This window comes from Urocitellus parryii, chromosome 3, assembly GCF_045843805.1.
Source record: "Urocitellus parryii isolate mUroPar1 chromosome 3, mUroPar1.hap1, whole genome shotgun sequence".
Taxonomy (NCBI): domain Eukaryota; kingdom Metazoa; phylum Chordata; class Mammalia; order Rodentia; family Sciuridae; genus Urocitellus; species Urocitellus parryii.
The window spans coordinates 104,988,406-105,011,663 of record NC_135533.1 but is presented as its reverse complement, the minus strand read 5'-3'; positions in this window follow the sequence as shown (position 1 = coordinate 105,011,663).

Sequence of the window (23,258 nt, the reverse complement as noted above, 5' to 3'; positions counted from 1 at the left end):
CACTGGATTTTCACGAAGGACTCCATGGTGATACCATTGGCTGATACGGTAGAGAAGACCTAGGGACTGAGCACTCAGCAGCCATCATCTGAATCTCTCTAGATGTTGTGTGCCTCCTGAGGAAGAACAAAGCAGCTTCTTTGAAATTTGCAAAGGAAGTATCATCCAATATTACCAAGCCTGTAGAATTAACTCAGCTTTGCAAAATATAGGGGGATGGGAGACCTGGTACTGAGACTAGTTACATTTTACCAAGAAGGGTAAAAACTGAAAAACAGAGAATACAGGGTATATGATAAGATGAATAACCACAGTTCTTCATCAAGTCATTGTCACAGAAAAAATAAATAAAACAGAAATAATGGAGAAGAGATACACTCAAGAATAAAGAGATAAAGGACACAACAGGCATAAAAATACGTGGACTTGTTTAAGACCTATTTTAAACAACACTGGATAAAGGCACATTGAGGCCATTGATTATATTAGGTAATCAAATGATGAAAACCATCAGTGGGTGATAAAAGCAAATGATCATTAAATTATCTTCATGTGTTTATGATGTTAGAATTATTTTAGCAAATAATCATAATTTTTAAATGTGACACTGACTCATTTGGAGTTGAAGTGACACAAAATCATAAATATTCTCTAAAAATTATCAGCCACTAGCATGAAAGTGATAGATAAAATAAATGTTACTAAAGTAAGATGATTTTGACTGTTGGTGATTAACTATGTGTCTTCTTTTTGAGAAAAATTTTAATGTTTTTTAGTTATATGCAACATCAGGACACACTTTTACATTGTTGCAAGGTATGAAACTCAACCTGCTCCATTCAATCCCCAGCATTTCCCCTTGACCTCCCACCTCTATTCCACCAATCTCTTCAACCCACTTAGAGTTTACCTTTTCTTTTCTTAATTAGTGTTCTGGGGATATTCATGATACTGAATATACAATTCTCTAATGGGGGCATGTTTGAAAATATTTAATATATCATTAAAAATTTTAGAGTTAATCAGAATATCTTAGCCATTTCTGTTTATAAGCTGCTATAATAAAATAATATAGTAACAAAATCATAAAAATAAATAAACAGACAATATATAAAGCACTCTAAGAAAAAAAAAAAGGTCGCCCATACAATTAGCACATAAAATAGATATTAGGAAGGAACATATTCTATGAGAAAGATTTTAAAAATTTACTAAGAAAAAAATTACAGGTATAAACTTTTCTGAAGGTACTAGCATAAATTTGAAAACAAAATGCAATATAAATATGTATCTGCATTCGTAATATTGAAGCTTAAGAAATATATTTCAGCATTAGAAGTTCAAGAGACTGGCAAAAGTACACAATTTATCCAAGTGTGGACAACCAGATCCATTTATAACACTGTGCATAAAATGTCCAGTTTCTTTTTTAATTTACTTGATCTTATTATACAAATGATATCTGACTGGGTCAAAATAGAAATGTCTATAAATTACCAAAGCCATTTATTAGGTAGGTCATGTTCAGTGATTAGAGTTTGATGAACATGCAAATATATAACTGTAACAACAAAATCAGTACAATAGACAAAATGATTTTTCAATACCCAATTTTTAAGAATAATATATGCTTTCCCAAATAACTCTACTTTGAATCTTTTTTAATACATAGAAAGAAAACCAATTTTTTGCTATTGATACTAATAGAGTATGACCCCCTCATTCAACAATACTCTGATCCCACAGAAAATAGAACTTTCTCAACACCATAAAATAACAATAGCTTTTAAATGGAAAGTGACTGGAAATAAACAGATCTGATTAGAGATCCCTCATCTGAGTTCCCCCTCATTCTCTGATTCTCTGGCTCTAGTTGGCCAGCTCTCCCAGCTAGAAAGGATACAGGATATTTCTCTGATTGTCCTGTGCTGTTTTCACACACCACCACCATTTCACTTAGCTCAGGGCTAAAAGCTTCAAAAGTAAGTAACTTACTTTCCCCCCCCCCTTTGGAGAGCACTGAAAGAATGGGGAAAACTGTACTTGTTATTGATTTCTAGTATCATTCCATTATGAATTAATAGAATGCAAGAAATTATCTCTATTTTTTGTATTTGTTAAAACTTTCTTCATGTCCTAAAATAGGGTCTATTTTAGAAATGATTCCATGTACAGCTGAGTAACGAGTAAATTCTGTTGTTAATAGATGAATTATGCAATAAACATCTCTTAGGTCCTTCTGATTAATGGTGTCTTTTAGTTCCAAGGAGTTTTTACTTAACTTATGAGCTTATGTCTGGAAGATCTATCTATTGATAAGAAGATATCTGGAAATCACCCAGTGTTATTATATTGGGATCTAATTGAATTTTTAAATTTGGTAGGGCTATCTGAAAGGAAAGTGACCACAACACTCGGAGTGACCAAAAGATCTTTATTGCAGCAGTGCAACAAAGAGAAAAGAAGGAAGGAAAGAGAGAGAGAGAAAGAGAGAGAGAGAGAGAGAGAGAGAGAGAGAGAGAGAGAGAGAGAAAGAAAGAAGAGAAGAGATGAACAGGGAGAGAGCAAGAGCAAGAGAGAGACAGAGAGTGCACGCAAGAAAGATAAAGAGCAAGAGAGAGAGAGAGCAAGAGAGAAAGAGCAAGAGAAAGAGAGCAAGAGAGAGGGGGGCCTGGCAGGAGGGAGTTTTTATAGCCCAAATCTAATGGGGCCTCTGGGTCTGCAAGCTGCCTTGTTGGCCCAAGGGGGGTTGAGTGCTCAGCCTTGAGCGGGACTTGACACAAACAGGTGATAAAGGACCAGATAGAGGGGGGTTTGAGTGCATGGGCTATCTTGCAGCCAACATCTGTTCAGCCTGCCCTGCAGACAACACAGTTTAGCCTGCTCTGCACCCAACACTATCTATATCTACATCTATCTATCTGTCTATCTACACTGACATTTAGAGCATAAATATTTATAATCATTATATTTTGTTGAATGAAGTGATTTTCTTTGTCTCTTCTGATGGTTTGAGGTCTATTTTGCTAGATGTTAGAGTAGCTACTGTTGCTTGCTTCTGGTTTCTATTTGCATATATACATTTTCCTTCTTTTCACCCTCAGCCTATGTTTTTGTGTGTATATTAAATTTCTTATGAACAACATGCTTATGTCTTGCTGTTATTTTGTTGTTGTTGTTGTTGTTGTTTTTACCACTCTGCTAAACTTTGCTAATTGAAGAGTTGAGATCATTTACAATTAGCATTATTATGGAGATATGATTTTTATTTACTTCCTTTTTTATTTATTTCTAATGTTTAATTCAGATGAGTCTCTTTTAATTAACTATTCGACTGAGAGTCATTCATTCTGAATCTGATGTTTTTTTTATTTTTCATGTCTTATGTGTTTAACATTTCATTAAGTATGTTTTGTAGTGCTGGCTTAGTGATTGTGAATTCTTTTAATTTCTCCTTTAATATGAAAGGTTTTTATTTCATCTAAAAATTTGAAGGAGGGGCTGGGGATGTGGCTCAAGCGGTAGCGCGCTTGCCTGGCATGTGTGCGGCCCGGGTTCGATCCTCAGCACCACATACCAACAAAGATGTTGTGTCCGCCGAGAACTAGAAAATAAATATTAAAAATTCTCTCTCTCTCTTTCTCTCTCCTCTCTCACTCTCTCTTTAAAAAAATATAAATAAATAAATAAATAAATAAAAATAAAATAAAAATTTGAAGGATAGATTTTTTGATATAGTAGACTTAGTTGGCATTTATTATATTTAAGGGCTTGATATGCATTATCCCAAGCTCTCCTGGCCTTTAGAGTGTGGGCTGAAATATCAGAGAAAGTCTAAATGCCTTACTCTCAATATAATCTGCCATTTTCCTCTTGTGGCCTTTAAAATATTATTGACCTGTATATTAGAAATTTTAATTATAATGTATCATAGGATTTTTTTGGAACTTTTTTGTTTGGGGTTATAAATGCATCTTGTATTTGAATGTCCATCTCACTCCTAAGGTTTGATTTTTTTTTTAATTATATCATTCAGTTTGTGTCTTAGTGCCTTTCTATATATCAATGATTTTTAGATCTGGTCTTTTAATACTATCACAGATTTCTTGAATATTCTGGCCATGGTTTCCTATTATCTTTTCTTTGTTGATGATTTTACTTTCAACACTATAAACTTGGTCTTTGAGACCTGAAAATGTGTCTTCTGTGTGATCTAAACTATTAGTGATTTAGTGGTACTTTCAACTCTTTTTTTTTTTTTCTTTCTGAGTACCAGGAATGGAACTCAGGGGCACTCAACCACAGAGCCACATTTCCAGCTCTTTTTTGTCTTTTATTTAAAGTTGGGGTCTCACTGAGTTGCTGAGGCTGGCATTGAACTCAGAACCTTCCTGCTTCAGTCTCCCTCAACTGATATTTTACTTTGACTTATTGAGTCATTAATTTCTAAAATGTATTTTTGGTTCTTTTTCAGAATATCAATCTCTTTAATAAAATATTATATCTTTTCCTGTATTTTCTATCTTATCTCATATATTTTTTTAGTTCATTAAACATTTTAAATGTGAACTTACTAAATTATTTATTTAACATTTCCTCCACTGTGTGTCAGTAGAATCAGTTGTTGAATTGTTATGAACTATTTATAGGGCTGACTTTTCCCCTTCCTTAAATATACTGTTTGTATATATTTTTTCCATCCAACGGAATGATTATCTCTTCTACTCTCATTCAAGAAACTTTTTAGTGGACTGCTTTCTCTTAAGTGTCACATACTGGACAAATATATAAGTATTGATACTCCATGTGTACCCTCTACTGTGCCCACTTTCCAGCACTGCTTTAACAGAAGATACTAAACCATATTAACTACAATCACTTCAAAGAACAGCCATGTTGTGTTAAACTTTAAAAAAAATTCTTTTGCAAATATTCATCACAATTCCTTTAATCCAAGTAAAAAAATGGAAATAATGTTCATGGAAAGGTTAAGAAATGGTTATTAAAACTATTTCCAAACTTTAGGGGTTGAAAAGTGGAAAAGAGGAAAAATGGGAGGAGAACCAAAAATAAAGAAGAAAGAAATAATACAAACTAAAATAAAAAGAAGAAAAAATAAGAGGGATTTGGGAAAGGAGCAAGTAAAAGGAAGGAAAAAACTAAAAAGAACAAGTGTAAACAAGAGCTAGGAAAGAAAAGATAGAATAATTCTAGTTAATATTTTAAAGCATTAGAAGAAATACAATAAGTTGTGTTGAGAACTGTAAAATAAAATAACAAAAGAACATCTATAGATTCAAAATCAAGAGTAAGATAAAAACTGACATTAAAGCTATTTATAATATTCTTTGTCAAGCTATTCACAGTGGGGAGATTCCTTATTTAGCCCTCCTGATCTGGATTTCTTCAGGATTTGGAACTATTACAAGATATCCACTGTTTCTCAGCTTTACCTCATTTTCCTGGGTGTTAAGGTAGTGGTCACACCTTTTCACCTCTGATACAATTCTAGTAAGCCTCCTCCAATCTTTAGTGTGTTCAGGTACATACTATCCTTCAAGTAGGTCAGAGGAGATGGTCCCCTATATTGTCTGTGACTTCGAAGCCAGGTTAGTCCCTGTTAGGCAACACAGTCTCAAGTGTCCTACTTAAGAGAAAGCTCGGTGTATTCATTTTGGACTTTCTTGTGAATACTTCAGAGTGTGAAAGGTGTGGAAATGTAAGTTAGAAATACTGTGGTCTGGTTGAAGTGGTACTGCATTGTCTATGGCAAGTGTAGGACTCTTGCCCACTTTGGAGTGTGAAGGTTGCAGGCACACTGGGAGGAAGCTTGTGTTTGTGGGATGCTCCTCTGTTAGCCCCTTTGTGGGATGTACTGCATACATGAGGTTCTTTGTTGGCTATTTGGGGTTATCCTCAGGAAATTTCTTCTGTGGTTCTATGAATCTGAATGAGAATTGAGTTAACTGGAAATTGTGAGACTCACAGTTGTGAACTCTCCAAAAATTCCTGGGGTACAGGAGAACTTCCCTACAATTGCTACAATTCTCTCACCAGCTGGTGCTTTTTGGTTAGCCCAGAACCTCCAGTCTATATGTTTGGGGAATGCTCTGTCTACTGGCTGTTTTGTTTGGTTCAGGGTACAGGGTGCTGGGCTGTTCTTGCTGCTGTGTGTCACTAACTGCCTGCTCCCCTTTGCTTGGTCTGGTTTATAAAGGCCCTATCTAAGCACTTGCTGACTGGCTGTAATTATGAAGCCTATGGATATGATTCCATTCTGGGCAGACTGTGGCACAGAAGCCTACACCATTGTTTCTACAGATCACCTGGGTTTTATGTGTCACCTTCACCTAGATAGGAGCTCAATTGACCTCTCTTCACCTGAGCTTCTGCAACTTGCAGCTGTGCATCGCTGAGCACCCATTCCCCTCTGCTGGGGCTTATCTGTAACAGACCTATTTAAACTCCTCATGACTGCTGCATCTGTGCTGCCAGCCAATGTAAGCTTTCTGTTGGTGGTCGTTGGCACAGAATCCTCCACTCTGGCTGCTGCAGAACACCAGAATTTTACCCACCACTGTGGCTGAAGTGGAGTGTCCATTGGACTGTTTTCACCTGCACTTCTGCAGAGTTCCTGAGGAGTGCTGAGTTGGGGTTAGCACTTCATGGGAGTGACTTGCTCTTGGTTTAACTCTACCCCCTTCACCTTGTCCACAGTGAGGGAGAGGAGCATTGGATCACCATCAGCTAGGATGAATTCCTTTACAAGTTCCTTTTAGATGAATTATTGAGACATCCCATTTTGGAGGTATTCCCTATGGTCTTACTTGCTATCCTCTTTAGGTGGGGAAGAGCTGTATTGATTTAGTTTCTTCTAAGGAGGCTGGCTAGATGTGGGCTCCACAAAGTAGTTGCTGTGCCTGGCACTTTTTCCTACCAAAGGTTGGTTTGAATTGTGTGAACTCCTTCACTGTCTTTGCTGTGTCTGACCTATTTAACTTGGTTTGACTTTCTTTACAACCACTGTCAAGAAGTAAGTTTGTGAGTTTTTTCTTTTACCCTGTCACCCAGACCCAACACTAGTCAGGGTTTGAGGCTAAGGGATTCTTTATTTTCTGCTCCAGCAATTAAATTCTAATTCCCTCCAAGTCTCAACCTATCAAAAATTTGGTTTGAGTGGATATTCTGACACAAATTTTTCTGGTTAACTGTTCTTTCACTGCTTTATTTCTGGGCTGTGAAGAAATTGAAGTTTTCTTCTAAGATCTGCTCTACCATCTTGCACAAAAACTTGAAGTGAGTTTTTCAAGACAACATATAGTTCATTTTTTAAATTCAACATGTCTTCTAATTGGCATTGGGATAATTTATACTTAATGCAATTATTTGTCTTTATGTGTAAATATGCCATTTGATTATTTGTTTTATATTTGTTCTCTAGTTTTTCTCATGTTCTTTTTTCTACATTTCAGTAGGTTACTTGAACATTTTTAAAAATTCATCTTGAAGTTTTCTATTGGGTTTTGAGAGTATTTTGTAAAACTTTTCCAGTGGTTTCATTATATTACCCAGTATATTATATTTTATATTATATTTCATTATATTACTCAGTATATTACCACATTACAATTTTGCTTGACTTATGAAAACTGTTTAGAATACACATGAGAATAAGGAAAGCCTTCTCTCTTCAGTTGTCCTTTCTTATTCTCTTTATTTAGAAGATTTCCTTAAGCTATTTAAGTCTTCAAACAACATTCTCTTAGCTGTCCTAAATATGAACATATCTTGATTTTCTTGTCATTCCTGAAGAATATATTTACTGAGTAAAAGATTCTCAGTTTACCATTGTTTTAGTTAAATGCATGCAAATTATTGTTCCCCATTTCCTTCTGGATTCATAGTTTCAGATAAGAAATCCATAGTCTTCCTGATTATCTTTCTATGAGTAAGATATTATTTTTCTCTGGTTGCTTTCAAGATTTTTTCATGTCTTTTAGTTTTCATAAGTTTGTAATTTATTGTCATAAATTTCCTTGTATTTGTGAATTTTAGTGTTTAACTGGCTTCTTGAGTCTCTAGGTATATGTCTCTTGCTAAAACTTTGAAGTTTTCAGCCATTATTTCTTTGAGAACTTCACCCTCTTTTATTTCTCTTCTTTTGGGACAGATGCCATAAATGGAAATTTCCATTCAGTGCTTCTTGAGATCTTATATCTCTTTTCTAAGGTTATCTATCTTTTAATAAAATTTTGTCTTTTTAAAAATTTGCTTCAAGACAGTCAGCGGCCACCATCCAGGAAAGCTGAAGGATACACCGCCACTCTCCTTCAGAGTGCAACATCAAAACAGGTCGGTGTCATTCAGCTCACCCCCCAGACAGCGGGAATTCGCATAAAATCTCTCCTAGGCTTGCCGGGAGAGGGAGTATCAAGCTGAGCCTCCATAAAGACTAGGGGGAAACCAGAGACACCTGACCTCCAACCCCTCCTCCCAGTAGCAGCCAAAACGAAACCTGGCTAGCCAGCGCTGGGGGAGGGGCAAGCAGAAAAAATCAAAGTGATAGAGTGCCAGGGATCCCAGCAGCCTGCAGCAGGGCCCCGGAGATCCAGGCCAACTGATTCGCGTGGCCTGCCCTGCGGCTACAGAAGGCGTGGCGCCTCAGTGAAGCCATTAATTAGCAAGCAGGGAGGTTAGGGGAGGCCATTAGGTGGAATCCCACCAGCCAAGCCCACACGGACCCTTGGGCCGAGCACCGGATCTCAGAAGGGGAAGGAAGCGGTACAGTCCCATCCCCCACAGCGGACACTCCACCGAGGCATTCAGCGGCCTCCATCCGGGAAAGCTGAAGGATACACCGCCACTCTCCTTCAGAGTGCAACATCAAAACAGCGGACACTCCATCCAGGCAGTCAGCGGCCACCATCCGGGAAAGCTGAAGAATACACCACCACTCTCCAACAGCTTGCAACATCAAAACAGCCAGCAGCAGGACCCCGGAGATCCAGGCCAACTGATTCGCGCGGCCTGCCCCGCAGCTACAGAAGGCATGGCGCCTCAGAGAAGCCATTAATTAGCAAGCAGGGAGGTTAGGGACTGCCATTAGGTGGAATCCCGCCAGCCAAGCCCACCGCCCACGCCCGGAACAGGCCCAGCGACCTGCCAGCATTGTAGTCACAACACCCCAATTGGAATAGGGACAGAGCAGAGCCGCCTTCCACTCCCGGAACAGGCCCAGAGAGCCGCCAGCGTGGTAGACACGTCACCCCAATTGGAGTAGGGGCACAGCCGCCGCCCGCACCTGCAAGGGAGACTTTTCAAGTATACAAGAGCAACATAAATAAATAGGGGGTAAATTTCAAAACACAACAGTTGCACCAAGCAGAAAGAAACGCGAGCAGTATGAAAAGACAAGGAAAGAAAGGACCACAAGCAATGCAGGTCAACTCAACTTTAGAAGAGGTAATAGCTGCAACAGATGGAATATCAGATAAAGAGTTCAGGATATATATGCTTCAGATGATCCGGAGTCTCAAGGAAGACATGAGACAGCAAAATCAGACAATGAAAGATCACATTGACAAACAAATCCAGGAAGTAAAAGATCAATTTCACAGGGAGATAGAGGTAATAAAAAACAAACAAATTGAAATTCTAGAAATGCAGGAAACAATAAACCAACTTAAAAACTCAATTGAGAATACTACCAGCAGAGTAGATCACTTAGAAGAGAGAACATCAGACAATGAAGACAAAGTATTTCAACTGGAAAAGAACATAGACAGCTCAGCAAGTCTGCTAAGAAACCATGAGCAGAACATGCAAGAATTATGGGACAATATCAAAAGACCAAATTTAAGAGTCATTGGGATACAGGAAGGCACAGAGTTCCATTCCAAAAGGAATAAACAATCTATTCAGTGAAATAATACGAGAAAACTTCCCAGAATTGAAGATTGAGACAGAATCCCAAATCCTAGAAGCCTACAGGACGCCGAATGTGCAAAATCATAAGAGATCCACACCTAGACACATTATAATGAAGATGTCCAACATACAGAATAAGGAGAGAATTTTAAAAGCTGCAAGAGAAAGAAAGCAGATTACATTTAGGGGTAAACCAATCAGGATAACAGCTGATCTCTCAACACAGACTCTGAAAGCTAGAAGATCCTGGAATAACATATTTCAAACACTGAAAGACAATGGGCTCCAACCAAGAATCGTGTATCCAGCGAAATTAAGCTTCAGGTTAGAAGATGAAATTAAAACCTTCCACAATAAACAAAAGTTAAAAGAATTCGCAGCTACAAAACCATCTCTTCAAAAAATCCTTGGCAAAACATTACAGGAAGAGGAAATGGAAAATAACATTGAAAACCAACAATGGGAGGTAGGACAGTAAAGGGGGGAAAGTAGTCAAAGAGGATAACAAATCAGGTTTAGTAACATCAATAAACAAATATGGATAGAAGAACAAACCATACCTCAATAATAACCCTAAATGTTAATGGCTTAAACTCACCAATTAAGAGACACAGGCTAGTAGAATGGATCAAAAAACAAGACCCAACAATATGCTGTCTACAGGAGACGCATTTGATAGGAAAAGATATACATAGACTGAAGGTGAAAGGTTGGGAAAAATCATATCACTCATATGGACCTCGGAAACAAGCAGGAGTGTCCATACTCATATCTAATAAAGTAGATTTCAAGCCAAAGCTAATCAAAAGGGATATAGAAGGACACTTCATACTGCTCAAGGGAACCATACACCAACAAGACATAACAATCATAATTATATATGCCCCAAATAATGGTGCAGCTGTGTTCATCAAGCAAACTCTTCTCAAGTTCAAGAGTCTAATAGACCACCATACAATAATCATGGGAGACTTCAACACACCTCTCTCACCACTGGACAGATCTTCCAAACAAAAGTTAAATAAGGAAACTATAGAACTCAATAACACAATTAACAACCTAGACTTAATTGACATATATAGACTATACCACCCAACATCAAGTAGCTACACTTTTTTCTCAGCAGCACATGGAACCTTCTCAAAAATAGACCATATACTATGTCACAGGGCAACTCTTAGACAATACAAAGGGGTAGAGATAATACCATGCATCTTATCTGATCATAATGGAATGAAACTGAAAATCAATGATAAAAGAAGAAAGGAAAAATCAAGCATCACCTGGAGAATGAACAATAGGTTGCTGAGTGATCAATGGGTTTTAGAAGACATCAAGGAGGAAATTAAAAACTTCCTAGAGTTAAATGAAAACACAGACACAACATATCGGAATCTATGGGACACATTGAAAGCAGTTCTAAGAGGAAAATTCATTGCTTGGAGTTCATTCCTCAAAAAAAGAAAAAACCAACAAATAAATGATCTCATACTTCATCTCAAAATCCTAGAAAAAGAAGAGCAAAACAACAGCAAAAGAAGTAGAAGGCAAGAAATAATTAAAATCAGAGCTGAAATTAATGAAATTGAAACAAAAGAAACAATTGAAAAAATTGACAAAACTAAAAGCTGGTTCTTTGAAAAAATAAATAAAATTGACAGACCCTTAGCCATGCTAACAAAGAGAAGAAGAGGGAGACCCCAAATTACTAGCATACAGGATGAAAAAGGCAATATCACAACAGACACTTCAGAAATACAGAAGATAATCAGAAATTACTTTGAATCCTTATACTCCAATAAAATAGAAGATAGTGAAGGCATAGATAAATTCCTTGAGTCCTATGATCTGCCCAGATTGAGCCAGGAGGATATAGACAACCTAAACAGACCAATAACAATAGAGGAAATAGAAGAAACCATCAAAAGACTACGAACTAAGAAAAACCCAGGACCGGATGGGTATACAGCAGAGTTTTACAAAACCTTTAAAGAGGAACTAACACCAATACTTTTCAAGCTATTTCAGGAAATAGAAAAAGAGGGAGAACTTCCAAATTCATTCTACGAGGCCAACATCACCCTGATTCCGAAACCAGACAAAGACACATCAAAGAAGGAAAACTACAGACCAATATCTCTAATGAACCTTGACGCAAAAATCCTCAATAAAATTCTGGCGAATCGGATTCAAATACATATCAAAAAAATTATACATCATGATCAAGTAGGATTCATCCCTGGGATGCAAGGCTGGTTTAATATACGGAAATCAATAAATGTTATTCACCACATCAATAGACTTAAAAATAAGAACCATATGATCATCTCAATAGATGCAGAAAAAGCATTCGACAAAGTACAGCATCCCTTTATGTTCAAAACGCTAGAAAAATTAGGGATAACAGGATCATACCTCAACATTGTAAAAGCAATCTATGATAAGCCACAGGACAGCATCATTCTGAATGGAGAAAAATTGAAGGCATTCCCTCTAAGATCTGGTACAAGACAGGGATGCCCTCTCTCACCACTTCTGTTCAACATAGTCCTCGAAACTCTGGCCAGAGCAATTAGACAGTCAAAAGAAATTAAAGGCATAAAAATAGGAAAAGAAGAACTTAAATTATCACTATTTGCAGATGATATGATTCTATACCTAGCAGACCCAAAAGGGTCTACAAAGAAGCTATTAGAGCTAATAAATGAATTCAGCAAAGTGGCAGGATATAAGATCAACACGCATAAATCAAAGGCATTCCTGTATATCAGCGACAAATCCTCTGAAACGGAAATGAGGACAACTACTCCATTCACAATATCCCCCCAAAAAATAAAATACTTGGGAATCAACCTAACAAAAGAGGTGAAAGATTTATACAATGAAAATTACAGAACCCTAAAGAAAGACATAGAAGAAGACCTTAGAAGATGGAAAAACATACCCTGCTCATGGATAGGCAGAACTAACATCATCAAAATGGCGATATTACCAAAAGTTCTCTATAAGTTCAATGCAATGCCAATCAAAATCCCAACAGCATATCTTGTAGAAATAGATAAAAGAATCATGAAATTCATATGGAAAAATAAAAGACCCAGAATAGCAAAAACAATACTAAGCAGGAAGTGTGAATCAGGCGGTATAGCGATACCAGACTTCAAACTATACTACAGAGCAATAGTTACAAGAACAGCATGGTACTGGTACCAAAACAGGCGGGTGGACCAATGGTACAGAATAGAGGACACAGTAACCAATCCACAAAACTACAACTATCTTATATTTGATAAAGGGTCTAAAAGCATGCAATGGAGGAAGGATAGCATCTTCAACAAATGGTGCTGGGAAAACTGGAAATCCATTTGCACCAAAATGAATCTGAATCCCTATCTCTCGCCGTGCACAAAAGTTAACTCAAAATGGATCAAGGAGCTTGATATTAAATCAGAGACACGGCATCTGATAGAAGAAAAAGTTGGTTATGATCTACACGCTGTGGGATCGGGCTCCAAATTCCTCAATAGGACACCCATAGCGCTAGAGTTAACAAATAGAATCAACAAATGGGACTTACTCAAACTAAAAAGTTTTTTCTCAGCAAAAGAAACAATAAGAGAGATAAACAGGGAGCCTACATCCTGGGAACAAATCTTTACTCCACACACTTCAGATAGAGCCCTAATAACCAGAATATACAAAGAACTCAAAAAATTAGACAATAAGATAACAAATAACCCAATCAATAAATGGGCCAAGGACCTGAACAGACACTTCTCAGAGGAGGACATACAATCAATCAACAAGTACATGAAAAAATGCTCACCATCGCTAGCAGTCAGAGAAATGCAAATCAAAACTACCCTAAGATACCATCTCACTCCAGTAAGACTGGCAGCCATTAGGAAGTCAGACAACAATAAGTGCTGGTGAGGATGTGGGGAAAAGGGCACTCTTGTTCATTGCTGGTGGGACTGCAAATTGGTGCAGCCAATTTGGAAAGCAGTATGGAGATTTCTCGGAAAGCTGGGAATGGAACCACCATTTGACCCAGCTATTCCCCTTCTCGGTCTATTCCCTAAAGCCCTAACAAGAGCATGCTACAGGGACACTGCTACATCGATGTTCATAGCAGCTCAATTCACGATAGCAAGACTGTGGAACCAGCCTAGATGCCCTTCAATAGATGAATGGATAAAAAAAAATGTGGCATTTATACACTATGGAGTATTACTCTGCATTAAAAAATGACAAAATCATAGAATTTGGAGGGAAATGGATGGCATTAGAGCAGATTATGCTAAGTGAAGCTAGTCAATCTTTAAAAAACCAATACCAAATGACTCCTTTGATATAAGGGGTGTAAACAAGGACAGGGTAGGGAGGAAGAGCTTGAGAAGAATATTTACAGTAAACAGGGATGAGAGGTGGGAGGGAAAGGGAGTGAGAAGGGAAATTGCATGGAAATGGAAGGCGATCCTCAGGGTTATACAAAATGTCATACAAGAGGAAAGGAGGGGTAAGACAAGATAATACAAATCGAAGAAATGATTTACAGTAGAAGGGGTAGAGAGAGAAAAGGGGAGGGGAGGGGAGGGGAGGGGGGATAGTAGACAATAGGACAGACAGCAGAATACATCAGACACTAGAAAGGCAATATGTCAATCAATGGAAGGGTAACTGATGTGATACAGCAATTTGTATACGGGGTAAAAGTGGGAGTTCATAATCCACTTGAATCAAACCGTGTAATATGATGTATTAAGAACTATGTAATGTTATGAACGACCAATAAAAAAAAAAATTTGCTTCAGGAGTGTTTGTAACTGTTTCTTGAAGTATTTATTTATTTATTTATTATGACTGATCTGATTTAAAGTTTTCCTCAGGCAATTCTCACATTTGTAATCTCCTTGTTATTATCATCTTTTTTCTCAGTCTCAGAAATTTTTGATTCTTAATATATGTTCTGTTTTCTATTAAAACCTGGAAAGACTAATTTACATTTTGATCCTTGCATTTAATTACTTTCTCTGATAGTGGAAGTGGAGTTGCTGTTTCATTATAGCCAGATTATTGTATGTGTCCAGATTCTTCATTAAGCCTCCTTTGATATATAGCAGAGGAGGCTCCTCATTGATAAAGGGCTTGGTTAGGATTTGATTTTGGCACATTATCCCTTGACACTGCAATACAGGTAGTCTCATCACTTCTGAACATTGACAAAAGGCTCAACTCTCCAATAGATGTTTGCTTGTGCCACTCCAACAGGAAATGAGAGTGGTATTTTGTTAATGTTGGGATAAAGAAGAATTCCTCACCCTCTATAACACCTCCACTGAAATTGTGGCAATGAGAGGAACTTCATTAGTGGATGGCAGTAATAAAATTCCAGATTTTGCCTTCTGACATCAGAACAGTACTAATTTGATTATTTTTTTGGGGGTATACAACTCTGGGTGTGGAAAAAGTGCACATTTGTATCGGTCATGTTTATCTAGAATAATCATTTTCTAAAATCTTCTGTCTTTGTAGGCTGCCTCTGTTCTGATTCTTTGGTTAGAAAGATTAGGCTTTTGTTGGGACTTGCTTTATTGGCATGCCTTGACAGCTGTGGGTAGCTGTTATTTTTGGTTCCAGTGTGAGATGTGTGAGACAAAATAGAAAACTGAGGGTGTTCATCCCCAGATCCCTAGGTCCCCAGCAAGACTGCCATTTTCTTTTTTACTTTTAAAAAGTCCTTTAATGTTTGTTTTATATATAAGACCTTGGGGTTTTAGATGCACTTAACAGGAGTAATTGAGACAAACATGTCAACTTGAAATTTCTGAATGCAAAAGACCTTCTGTGATTTAATTTTCTCTGTAAATGAAATGCCCAGAGTAGAGCAATGCTATGTGAAATGGGAATATATTGGTGATCAGAAAGTTTAATGCCCAGGAAATTTTATTTCAATTGTGAGAAAGGCATGAGGATATCCTTAAATATATTAAGGTTTATTTTAAATTCATAAAAAAGTGAAAATATTATTTGGTGATCAATTAAAAACAACTCTTAAAATAATGATTAAAAGACTCAACTATATGAAATTTTAGCCACAAAAGAAATATTATAAGCCCTCTTACTTTGTCATCAACATCTATTTAAAAGCAAAACTAAAATGCCTTACATTGACACTATAAAATGTTAAAATTTCAAATTTTAGAAATTGACAGTCTTAAATAGAAAAAAGATTATATATGTGATAAATTATCATCAACTATGTAGTGAAGATAAAGGAGATTTCTTGACATCAACCAAGACTTTTATAGAAAGTAAAGATCCCAAATTATTATTTTGGAGAAAAACATTTTTCTTTAACACATATCACATAAAATAATAAATTACGGTCAATTTGCTGTTTTTTTCAGCTTGCCTCAGTGTGAAGCATCTTAAGTTCTTATTAAATTTACTGCATTAAACATATACAATGACTATTTGTATAAATTTTCAAACTTGATGTTCTTAGATTTATTGAGACCGGGGCTTAATTGAGGATCTATGCTGACTAGGCATTGGGACCTTCTCATTTGTAGCAGACAGGCACCCTTCTGAATCACATAATACATGACAGAGTGTTTCTGTAACACCTTGCAATAACTTCTTATATTTTTATATTAATCTCCATTCATGTTTTGCCTGGGAGTAATAAATCCCTCAAAGGTTTAGGATGATTAGGGCTGCACATGAGTGCAATTAAGTAGTGATGGTTTCTATTTCCTATAAGTGTTATTTATTGCCATTGTTTCTCAAGGTTATTTTTTTCCATTTTGCAATGAATGCAACAGTAAACAAGATTGTTATAAATTCATAAAGGACATTACCTAGATTATCATCAATTTTGTATGAGTTTTTATGGCTGTGGTGATTCTGGATGCCATTTTCCCCATTTAGGTGTTTTGACAGAGTGAAGTTGGTTTATAAATATCAATGATTTAATGCATAATGTCCTGACCATGTAGTAGTGTGGCTTAAGCTTAAAAGTCAGCACTATGTCAAGCAGCTTTTATAGCCTTCCTCTCTGACAACTGCCTTTTCTTTTTTTCCAAGCTATTTTTTTGGTCATCCTTCAAAGCCCCAAAGTCAGCCATTCAACATGTTTTTCCTAATTTCCTATTGGATTCCCAATGCAGTGGGTATTTACATAATGGCAACAACTAGTATTATGTTGTCTAGTTATTTGTCTAATATGGAAAAAGGGAATTGAGACTCCTCAAAAACAAAGAGGAGAAGATTTTATAAGTCATGTTTAGTTCTGAAAACTTGTGCCTGCCACCATGCCTAATTCTTATTGAGTACAAAACAGAAGTTGATTTTAAGGAACACCACCATACAATTATTCTTGTACTTATTACACACCATGGGAAATGGATTAAGAAATGATTAGGAGTACTTATTTGTATAAATCTTATGTGTATCAATTGAAGAGAAAATCATCATCTGACTTATTTCTGTAGAGTTTGAAATTACCCTTTCTTTATTCTGTTATGGTCTTTATTTGTATCTAACTTTATTTTAATTATGGTATAATGATTTCACAATATGTAACAAAATTCATATAGTTATTCATGTCACTTAAGAGGCACGGAGATTGCATATTTGTTTACAAAATTCTATGTAACTCTAATATTAAATGAAGAAATTATAGCATGCTGTTACATGTTTTAATTTTGAAAGTAAAAACTCTGCAAAATAGAAATGCATGCCATAGTCATGGATTCTAGTTTATATACATCATTATTGACATGTAATCTTTAATTAGCTCTAAGGTATAAATGATACCCAGTTATGAAATTAACAGAAAATTTAGTGTTCTATTCCAAGAATCTATAAGTTTTCAAAACTGCTTCAATGAATTTAGTGAATTCAGTCTAATTGAATTCAATCTAATGAAGAATTGAGAATGTTAAGAAGTTGATTCAGAATCTAGTAATGGGCTTTTACAATGGGATATTGCAATAACAAAACTGAGGTGAGCACTGCTATTTCTATAAGAGTGAGACTTCTGCTAAGGTATATGTGCTATGGTTTTAAATAAGTGTTTTGAAAGAACCGGATTTTTGTGCTTATAAATTCACATTATCCATGTAAGAGTTAAAGCCTCTCAATGCAGCTAGAACTGTGTGTATAGAGAAAGCCTTAAAGATAAGGTAATCCTCAGACAATGTATGTGCACAAAATTCCTACTCAAATACACAAGATCTTATTGGAATTGATATAGATAATGGTGAAAAATATGGAAGGTAGATTCAAAACTAAGAATTTGTCATTTCTACCATTTAAAAAAATCTTTAAATTAAATTTGTTTTTAACTTACATATGAAAATATACTTACAAACTGGTTTCTATGTGATGTTTCAATGCCTGTATGCATTGTGTAATACGTAAGTCAGTTTAATTTACTCTTTTTGTCTTTTATGGATTGTACCTATTTTATGAACATTTTGTCCTATGTATATTTCCCAAAACTTTTATTGTTGTATAACATGTAGAACAAGACCTAGGAATAAGAGCAGAAATTTTGCAACTGCTAGAATAAAACATTGGCCCAACACTCCAACATGGTGGCACAGGAACTGATGTCCTTAACAAGATTCCAAAAGTATAAGAAATAAAAGTAAAAATCAATAAGTGGGATGAAATCAAATTTAAAAACTTCTGCATAACAAAGGAAACAACTAAGAGCATGATGAGAGAGCCTATACAATGAGAGAAGGTTTTTGCCACCTGCTCCTCAGATAGGGCATTAGTATCCAGAATATAGAAAAAAAATGGTACAGCCAATGTAGAAAGCAGTTTGGAGATTTCCTTAGAAAATTAGGAATAGAATCACCATTTGACCTAGCTATCCCTCTCCTTGATATATACCCAAAGGACCTAAAATCAGCATATTACAGGAACACAGCCACATCAATGTTTATAGCAGCACAATTCACAATAGCTAAACTGTTGAACCAACTTAGATGCCGTTCAGTAGATGAATGGATAAAAAAAAATATATGGCATATATACACAATGGAATATTATGCATCAATAAAAGAATAAAATCATGGCATTTGCAGGTAAATGGATGAAGTTGGAGAAAATTAATGCTAAGTGAAGTTAGCCAATCCCCCCCCAAAAAATGCTGAATGTTCTCTCTGATATAAAGGGGCTGATTCATAGTGAGGTAGGGAGGGGGAACAAGGGAGGAATAGATGAACTCTAGATAGGGCAGAGGTGTAGGAGGGGAAGAGAGGGGACATGGGGTTAAAAATGATGGTGGAATGAGATGGACATCATTATCCAAAGTACATGTATGAAGACACAAATTGGTGTGAATAGACTTTGTATACAACCAGAGATATGAACAATTGTGCTCTATATGGGTAAAATGAATGGTAATGCATTCTGCTGTCATATGTAAATAAAATAAAAGTAAAAATAAGCCTCAAACACCACCAAACCAAATAAAACAAGTAATACAACTAATAAATGAGGAAAAGGTCTAAGAAGACACTTCTTAAAAGAAGAAATGCAACTAGCCAAAAACTGTATTTAAAACGGAGTATTACTTGGACATAAAAAAGAATGAAAATCAAGGCATTTTCTGGTAAATTAATGTAACTGGAGACTATCACACTAAGTGAAATAAGCTGGACTCAGAAAGCCAAAGTTTAAATATTTCCTATGATATGCAGAAGTTACTCCAAAATAGGGGAACAAAAAAGAGAGAAAGAAAGATAATGATAAGTAAAAGGAGGAATCCCATCAAAATAGATGGACTGAAGGGTAAAGATAAGGAACAGGATAAGAGAAGAACACTGGAAAGAATCAGTCATGATTTCCTATGTCCCTACATGAATATACTTGAGTGAACCTCACCATCATGAATATCCAGAAGACACTAACAACAACAACAACAAAAACAAACAAACAAACCCTGAAAGTAGATAGAAAGATCAGTAGAGTGGAGGGAAGGGAATAGATCTAGGGAGGAGGTGGGGGAAAGGGAAAATCCTGAGGACTAAATTGGAGCAAAGTCTATTCTATGTTATGCTTTTATAATTATGTCAAAATGAATCCTAATATTATATATAGCTGAAAAAAACAGAAAAAAAGAATAATGTTGATGACACTTTTAGAAAATCCTGTTGAATTATGATATAAACTGCTTTAAGCTTGTAGATCAGTTTGGAGAAAATTGACAAATTTCCTTTGGTGAAACTTCCAGTTTAAAAAAAAAAAAATCGACATTTATTTTTTCTTTAATTTTTTTTCAGCATTTTGTAATTTTAATACAAATGCCCTTTACATGTTTGTTAATTTTATGCCTAAATATTTTTAAAATTTGAAGAGACTGTGAATGGTTTTAGGGTTCTAATTTTTGATTCTTTATGTTCATTCTTATTACATAGAAATGTGGTTTATTTTTTGTGTAGATCTGTTTGTCATGGCCTTAGTGAATTAATTTAGTAGTAAGAGCAATTATTTTTCTGTAGATTGCCTGGAATTGTCTACTTAGACCAGTGTATCATCTTATTGTAATAGCTTCAATTTCCTGCAATATTGAATTCGACTGGTTAGATCAGACATCTTGGCCTTATACTTGATTTTATTAGGAAATATTTTTTTTTAGTATTAAGTATGGCATTAGCTGTAGGTATTATTATTAAATCTCCTTAACAAGTTGAGGTATTTTTCCCTCTTTAAATAATTGAAAATTTATACCATTGATGGATGTTGTAGATTGTAAATACTTTTCTGTATCAATTGGTATAGGTATATAAATGTTCTCTTTAGTGTATTGATATGGAAGATTTCATTGATGACGTTTCAAATGTTAAAGCAGCTGTGCATGTCGTGAATAAAGTCCACTTGGTCATGGTGTATTATTTAGTACATTGCTAAATTTCATTTTTTTCATATTTTGTTGAGGATTGCTGTATTAATTTCCTGTTAGATATAGTTCTCTTTTTCTTTTTTGTACTATCTTTGGTCCTGAAATCAGGGAAGTATTGGCATCTGAAAATGAACTGGAAAAATATTTCCTGCTCTTGATGGATAAGATTGTTTTAAAATTGATGTCCTCAAATTTTAAAGAAGTCATCAGCGAAACTATCTGAGACTTGAAATTACTTTATAAGAAACTTTAAATTGTGCATTACATCTCTGTAATGGCTACAAAGCTATTATGATTGTCAATTCCATCTGGCTGAGTTTTAGTACTTATTGGTTAACCAGGAATTGTTCTGTCTTCAAAGTTTATGAACTTAAGAGCAAAAAGGTGTCATAATAACATTACTCCTCAGATCTATACTGACATTCTCCCTTTTATTTTGACATTTGTGAGTTTTGTAACCTGCTTTGTTATTTTTGTCACTCTTTCTACAACCATCAAGAACTGGCTGTCATAGCTCTTTCAAAGAAGTAGCTTTTTGATTCCTTAATTTCTCTACTATTTTTAAAAAATAATTTCCATGTTATTGATTTCTATTCTTAGTTTTATTATTCTTTCATCTTCTTGTTTACGATTTTTTTTCTAGGTTTCTGAGATGATTGCTTATTGCTTGTTGTCTTTTCCTCCTTTCTAAAATAGATATTAAGGGCCATATAAATTTAAATTTCTCTTTCAGCATTGTTTTATCTTTTTTTTTTTTTTTACAAATTTTGATATGATGTATTTTTCATTTTAGTTCAACTTAGTGTTCTCCCTCATTTTCATTGAGACTTGTTCTTGACATCAGAATGACTTACATATATAGGGATTTAATTTTTAACTGCTTAGAAATTTTCCCAATTTCCTGTAATGGTATCTACTTTATATAATGTATCATCCTCTGTATGTTTCCAATTTCTATAAATGTATTGAGTTTTATTTAATGCCTCAGAATACAGTCTGTTTTGGAGAATGTTCCATGGGAACTTGGGGGAAAAAATGTGTATTCTGCTGTGGAATAGAGGGTTCTATGCATATTCATTGGATAGTGTTGGTTAATTGTGATATTCAGATTTTCTCTATTCTTGCTGATTTTCTGTATTTATGAATTTGATTATTTATTCTTTTGTATTTATCAATGTTAGCATAACATTTTTGCACCCACATTTAAGATCAGTATTTTTCTGATATACTGATCTATTTATTAGTATTAACATTTTCCTTTGCTGCTAGTAATTTTTGCTCCAAAATTTACATTATCAGGTATCAATATATCCATGCCTATGTTTTCCTTATTAATGCTGCTGTAACATAATTTTCCATTTCTTTCAATCTAATTCAATTCCCATGAATTAGATCCAGTTTCTTATACAATTAATGACTTTGGGTGATCTCTATATGCTATACTAATCTCTTATTTACTGATATATTTGTATCATTTAAATTTATGATAGCTATTGATATATTCTTTCTTCTGTATACCATTTTATTATTTTGTTTTTGATTTATTTCCTCTGGTCCTTTTTTCTCCATTCCTCTATTCTATTTCTATGGGCTACATAACATTATGTAAGATCTCATTTTGTTTGCTAATGTGCCGCAGTCTGGCTGGGCACAATTCAGGAGCCACTTGTCAAAAGAAAGAACTTTATTTTTAGAACATACACACAGCACCACACAGCTCCTCAGGAAAACCCTCAGAGGCCAACTGCCACCACCGGCTTCCCACAAGCCACTCAACCTCCCCGACTCCTCCAGCTCTTGAGGCTGATTGGCTGGGTTGCGTGGGCAGAGCCAAAAAAAGTCTCCCAATGAGCAGCTCTGTGGTCTGAAAGGGCGGGGAAACAGCCCAATGAGCATCACTGCAGAGGAGCCAATCAGTTGGCAGCTAGAAGTTTGCTGGGGCCACTGTGAGCCAATCATCAGCTGGCAGCTGTAAGTTTGATGGCAGCTGGAAGTTTGCTGGGGGCCCCTTCGGCTGTGGCTCTCAACACTAATGTATCTTTTCTGTAGCTCTTGTGCTGAGAGTTACATTACAAATGTGACTTAATGTAGTCTACCAGGGTCAACATTTCACCACTCCAATCTAACTGTGAAGTTCTTACCACTCTGAAGGTTGTTGTACCTTCCTTACCTATAATATCACTGTCTCAAGTGTCACAATATGTAGTCTTATTTCAATCACTAATCAGGCTTATTAAACTCATAAATTAAAGAATCTAGAATATGCAACCATACTTTTAATTGTTATTTTTTTTGCTTCCTGATCTTCCAGGACTCTTACATCACTTCTTTTCTATATGAAAATATCCCTTTGCTACTCTTTAAGGTTAAATCTATTAGTAAAATTATCTTGCATTTATTTTGCTTGAGA